The following is a 7,231-nucleotide window of genomic DNA, read 5'->3' on the forward strand; positions in this document are numbered from 1 at the left end:
GTCACGGTGACTGCTTTGCCATCTGACCTACACTTTATAACGGCAGAGGGACACAAGGACAGAAAGTAGCCTGAGCTATTTCAGTGTCTTTCCTAAACCATGTTTGGGGCAAGGCCTGCAATTTCAGCCCCTGCTGTGGTCAAGGAAATCAACCCTTTCTAATTATACAGTGGTGCCCCAGGATGATGTAAAAATGATTACAGTCCCTTCATGCTCTTTTCTCCCCCATCAAAGAGAAGGGCCAGAGCCCACGAGGACATGCCCAACCCATAAAGACGGTTCAATATTATTTCAAGACATTGATTTAGAAAAGCAAACATTAAAGTACAAATCAATTATTTGAGCAGGTCAATCTGAAGCGTTTATTCCAACCAACGTTCCGACTCACTGTCTCCTACATATGCAGTCATGGCATAAAGATGGAAACTTTGATTTAAGCTGCATAAAAAGGGAAATATTAAACCTTAACTCATATTTTTTCATGATGAATTTCACTCCTCTATGTTTCTCCTGCCATCTTATCATAACATATGGCTGTCCCATAGAGCCTATACTCTGACATTTATTTGACGAGGATGGTCACTTTGCTTCACAGCCAACCACAATGATTTTTTTCATTCATAGCCGAAGCATCCGTCTTTTCCTCCTGCTACTGTTCACATTGAATCGCTTTGAAATGTCTTTCATGGATGTAAATCTGGACGCTGTCTTTCGCCTCTCAAGTAAATCTGTGCAAAGGAATGTGATCCGTCACTCCTCGTGAGGGAATGCAGTCCCCCACTAAAAAAGACAGACTCTCTTCATTGTCCAAAGAGGCCTGAACTGTCCACTGAACTATACAACTTCAAGGCATACTGTATGGGCGTATGCCAGACCACTTAAACACTTTAGGCTGTGTTCAAAATAACACAAAACACACAATGCAGCAGCTCTGTCATAAAGAGAATTGTGCGTGCCACCTGTGTTTATCTTAAGAAGCCCTGTGCCCATAATGTGAATGAATCAAACCTGTCAAGTTGGCACATTCCTACAACTACAGTATAAGTGAACTCATTTGCTCGGCTTGGTTTGTCACCCTCTGATAGATGACATTAAACACCCAAAAAACTGGGAAACCTCGAGTCACTGGGACGGACAATGGCCTGTGTTTACCCAAGTTGAAAGGAGTGGAGGGTAGGAAGAATACCCGACGCAGGCTGACCTTTTGAACCTAACCACAGTGTGTCTGAATGGGACGCCAGATTCTTAAGGCCTGCTTAAGCTGGTATTGGAACTAAACAGCAGATATCATACTGACAATGAGGTCAAATAATTCCTAACAATACCATGCCGTAGATAACATTTTGGTGATGCTAATAACGTCTTTGTGATGTGTAGTGTGGGAAAGAGAAAGTGACCCAGTGACTTCAATAAACAAGTTCAGGGTCTCAATAGCAAGTTTCGTGGCTGCCAGTGATTGACAAGTTGCTAACATAGGGAACGTTCGAGGCTTAAGAAGTAGTCCCAAACGACATCATGGTGGCTGCATTCACTTCTTTTATAAAGTCTGTTGGATCTACATGTGACCACTGTTCTTCTTCACTTATGTAGGTTTAATGTCTTAAAGGGCCAGTTCGCTGAGTTTCAACCTCAGTCCTATCATGCTATTATGAGGAGCTAATGCCATTATGGAAGAAACAAAATGCAATTTGGCTCTGTGCCTTTGGAGGACGCTATCCGCTTCTCCAATTGGCCCTGGAAAACCTCCACCAGGCTACGTAAAACACGTCATCTGGCGGAGGCCAGGGAGCTTGCTAAACTACACTTCCTCAATCTAGGACGCCCGCCTCCGATCATGTCTCGTTTAAAATCATCAGGTTTGAAATGTAGACTGCAGACCCCAAGATTTTTTAGACGATCCACCGGTATGTTCTAGTTGTATTTTGGATTCTGTACCGCTCTGAGACATTCCCTGCAGGAAAACGGTACTATTTAACTCCAGTGTCTTTCATTGGGCCACTCCTTTCAGAGGGAGGGGCGCAATGCACGCTGGGTGTTGTAGGAATGTAGTATGGCCCTAATTTCAAATATGATTGCTTCTATTGATAATAGAGAACACCAGCTTTGACTGACAGTGGCTTTTTCCAGGGGCTTCTTTAAAGATCTTTAAACATGGCAAAGACAGAATAAATGATTTGGCAGAAAGAAACACTGGTGTTTCTGGAAGTTTGTCTTTGCCTGAAGTTATGCTAACCAGTAAAAATTCTATTTACAGCACAAACCAAGCCTATTTTAACCAATATAAGCCATAATACCATTTCATTTTACGCCATACATTTATGCTGTACAAATACACAAACACATGCACACACAAATACTCCATAAGCTCCTCACCAGTTAATTCTATGGACCCCAGAGAAAATGAGGAAAGGCTATAATTAATGCAGATTCTTTCAGTGGACACACAAAGCACGATGACCATAGGACAATCCACCAAAGGGGGGAATTCTCCCGCTAGACTGAGTGCCAATGTGGAGTCCCTGTGTACTTCCGAGACCAGGGTGACAGTCTCACAAAAGCTGTCATGGTTAACACACAGAAACCCACAGAGAGCAGAGAGAGCCAGACAACGAGGAGTACAGCGCGGGGGAGGGGATTGGGTACAAGCTGGCTGTGATGATGGAGGACAAATTAGATCCTATATGTTAATGAGACGCATATACTGCATGTCTGGTGAAAATGACTCTAAATTATTTAAGAAATTCAAAAGATGACATTTTTTTGTTAAGCTAGGCCGTACAAACGGTCTGTGAGACTCTTAGGAGACTCTCCCATGAGGCCATTCTAATTTAAGACCACTTTAGTGAGTTGCAGCCATAGTAACAGTCATAATACTGTATAAAGCAGCGGTACAAAGGACAGTAAAACACAAGATGATTTAAGTGATAAAAAATAAAGTAAACTAAGTGTGCAAGCGCTCTTGAAGCACATTTCCACTTGTGTAACTTGTGCATCGCTGTCCACCCGGCTGCATCTCTGCTGCACATCTAAGTAGATAGGAGATTAAAGGGAAGCAATGTGACATATCTTCTTAGAAGCATCTCATCTTCTTTCCTTTCCGTCTTAGTCATTGTATGTTAAGTATATTATTGCATTTTAAGAGTATTAACAGACTTTCCTGTGGGCATATTTTCTGTCATTTTTCTCCACAACGATCAACTTCCATTAACTCTTCAACTGTCCAGAGCCACTCTCTCATACTAGTTTCAAAGGATTACTCATCGATGCTGGTGGCCCCCGAGGAGAGAAAACAACTCTGACAGTGTCTTTAGTTTTCACTTGTCAGAAACAGGAACAGTCCCTGCAGCTCTTAAACCCTCAACTCTAATTCGCATGCAGTTGATAATGAGAACAAATTAGCTGCTTTATGCAAAGCTAAGATGCTGTAGGCAAAGCGAGACTGCAGAGCGTTTTGAATCCAAAACACTAAGGACTCTGTCTGCCTCGCTCTTTTTTCCCTCTGATGCACACTCTGCAGAGGCCTGAGCTCTGGAATGCCTTCCCCACTGGCCCCAGGGGAAGAGAGACTGACAGGGAGGGGTATGTGTGTGTGTGTCTTGGGGAGAAGAAGTGAACAGGAGGAGGAGGAGGAGGAGGAGAGAGGGGGTAGCAATGGGCAGGGACCATGACATTTCCCATTCCTCTTCATAAATCGCCAATTTAAGAGGGTATGGGAAAAAAATATGAGCCAGACAGTATCTTTAACATTTTTCATTTGAGGATGTGTGACAGGGAAGGCCTTTAAAGGGACTGCTGACGGAGGAGAGAGACTGTGTGCTGCATTAAAGCCATGTTAGGTAGGTTTTAATTAGACCATTCTCAATGAGTAAAGAGGATATACTGTAACTGCACTGCTGTATCTACATGGGAGCTACAGTATAAGCTGCTATGTGTGTGTTCAGGCCATCAGTCAGTCTCAAGGTCGCTGGTCAGTGAAGCGTTCTCCAAGTTAAACAAAATGCAGGAAGAGCTTTTCTACCACTGAAATGCAGCATTGAAAACAGTCTGTGTGGGTGGGTAAAACCTGTAAATTAAAATGGAAAATGACTGTGTTGTCAAGGGTAACAAGAGCCAAAATTATACAGAAAAATACCCAAAATTATCTCAAAGTTGTTACTGACATCACCCTACAAGAACTTAAAATGCACGATCTAAGGTTTGCCTATGGTAGACAAAAGACAAAAGCACTCAACACAAATGCAAATGTTTGACCATCCATGAAAATTTAAATGAATTGCCAAGGGCTTGACCTTGTTTCATCACAGCGTTGGAATAAATTAGGCCAGATCCACTGTTGACAGTCCTGGCTGGAGAGTTATTGATATTCATACGAGCAAGTATTGTGTGTGAGGTCCCAGCGTGAATGTCTCTCCACAGGCCTCCTCAGTCAAAGATTGTAGGCAAGTGGGGCACACTGTTCACTCCCACACTGAAGGGGAAATACCCCCCCTCTCACCTCTGATCCGCTCTCGTTTAAACAGCGAGCATATTATAATCAGGGCCTTTCCTGCGGTCATATGCAGTCAGCTGGTTTTTGAGCTTCGACACTCGACAGTTCATGTAGTAGAGCCTGATACTCATAGCTCTTCTATTCAAATCCATCTCTTATTTTGTTTCTTTACTTTGTTCTTACGTTTCTTTCTGGTGGTATCTCTGATCGAACACTCTCGGAAAGGATAAGGATTAGGGATGCACGATATTGGATTTTTTGCCGATATGCCGAAATTTTCCAACCCTTTTTGCCGATTTCGATACCGATACATAAGGCACATGTTTTTATCCACCTAATTGCAGAGAACATCAAGTCTCGCCTGTAGTGGAATTGATATCATGCCTACTCTTATTGAAGTGACCAAAACCTGCCATACTGCAGACATCTTGTACCCTTCTTCACGCTTGACGGAAGAGGCGTTGTACAAAAGGTCCCGTGTCTGATCACTCACGTTTCTGAGCGCACCTGAATGCAGCATCCCCCAGACACACAGCAGCAAGGGAGACATGCCCGGACTTGTTTACTGCACCTACTACGGAGACATCAGTGATCGCCGACAGACTCTTTTTATCATTCATGATTATGTAAATTCGTTTTGCACTGATGTTTATGTTAGACTCTGTTAGCGTCTGCTTTGGCAGCGAGTATTTTCGGCGTGTTTGATATCGCGTAGTCCGCTAAAATGGCGAGAATGTGAGCTGTTAGCTAGTTAAGAGTTGTGAAAGTTGTTAAACTTCTATTCATAGGCTCGAGTTTCTGTAACTTTTTAGTCTATATTGTTGATAACTTTGCGCAGGCAGTTAATGTTGTAGCATTAGGTCAAGCTTTTTTAGGGAATCATCAAGCATTAAGGCAGAATTAAAGCGTTGTTTTATTGGCGGAAAATATCAGCAGAAAAATCTGTCGATGCAGATATGTCACCAAGCTGCTGATATGTCACCAAGCCATAATGTGCCAGTACTGATGACATGCCGCTAATTTCGTGCATCCCTAATAAGGATGATTCATTCACTCAATAACCAAGTCTTGATGAAATAAAAACACTGTCTCTTTTTACGTCTGTTGAACTTCTGATGAATTAAAGCTTCTACAGAAAACCATCAAATGTCTCACATGGGTTTTACATGGGGGTTAATGACATCAATGTCCTCTACATGTCATGCAAACAGCTGGCACAGATGGATGATGAATGATTGAGCCCACTTGTCCATATTACGATCAATCATTTTAACACATGGAACACAGCTCTGGGCCACTGAGCTTTAAAGTGAAGGAGTCACAATGTAGCCAGATGAGATCTGGTCAAGAGGTTTCAGCTGTCCCACATTCTCTGATTTCTCTCAACCTCGGAAAAATATCTCCAAAGTCTCACTGCCAATTACTGACGTCCATCCATTAACAATATGGATAAAGCAGCCCTGAGACGTGCGAGGGATTTATTTCCGAGCAGAAGTGCAATGGGGTCCGGAGCGCCGGATTGCCATGGAGATCTGGTTTAACAACAGATTTGGACTGCCATTAGCACAGGTCATTAGGCAGAGCTTCTTCTGGGAGCAGGTGAGGTCATGAGAACACCACTAACCCCTGGACAACAGCCTGTTCAGTAACGTTAAATGGACGAGGATGTGGAACAAAAGCCGTTCTTCCAATCCTTCCACAGAGCCTAATCCCAAAAGCAAACAGGGACGAGGGAAAATCTTGCAGCTTTGAACCATCTTTGAAAATCTTTGTCAATGGGGAATCTTTGTGAGTTGAGCATCAATCACATTCACCTCATTTGATGCGCTCAGAGGGCCGAAAGGAAGTTATTTTTCAACTATTAGCAAGGTGATGAAATCCCGATTATTATTTTCATGCTTTATTTTAAAGGAAAAAGTTAACATCTCACACTTAACGAGCTTCCAATAGAAGGCGCCCTGGTTTTTATTCAGCTCTAATCACTTCTGTTAGACGTGAGCATAGTTCACTAACAGAGTTTTCAAATGAAAAATGATCCTGAAACGGCCCCTCTAAAATAAGAAAGATGGAAATATGAAGAGGGAGTGCTCTACGCAAACTGCTTCTCTTTGCAAAAGGCACTATCCCCTGTTCCTTTGAGGCTCGGCACAAAGGAGCCGAGGTCATTAGTTCAGCCTGTCTCAAACCCTCCTGAGCTAAGGATGGCAAGACATTCATCTGAAAGCACAATTACAAAAAAAAAAGAGTCTGTTCAGAAATTCAGAGCAGGGCAGGGCAGAGCAAAGTAGGATGGAAGAGAGAGAGAAAGGGGCCCTCGAGCCCAAGAGGTCTCCACAGACTGCCACACAGACTTTTCGGAGAGTCGCACACTGTGACAGCATGGGTTGGAGTCTGCATGGAGCTAGATGAGGAAAACTGTCTTGGAAAAATATCAAAGTCATCGAGACACAAGTTAGGCAATGAACAGCCAGTACTCTGTAACTCCTATGGGTGACGGAGGAGTCTTCTGCATAATAAGGGACACTTGAAGTACTCATTAAGATCACAGACAAAAGGATGTTAAAAAGGTATGAAAGCAAAACGGAAAACAGACAGAAGGAATGCGTCTGCACACTCCCGGCAGGTCACGCTGTAATTAGAAAAACAAGTGGCCTGCTGACCTCTCCAGCCAATGAACCACCATGACAGCCGCTATCGCCCCCTTCAAAGACCATCTGAAACAGCCTGGCATGTTGGCTGATA

Source organism: Semicossyphus pulcher, unplaced genomic scaffold, assembly GCF_022749685.1.
Source record: "Semicossyphus pulcher isolate SPU_LCO1_2020_fin unplaced genomic scaffold, fSemPul1.0.p SCAF_15, whole genome shotgun sequence".
Classification (NCBI taxonomy): Eukaryota; Metazoa; Chordata; class Actinopteri; order Labriformes; family Labridae; genus Semicossyphus; species Semicossyphus pulcher.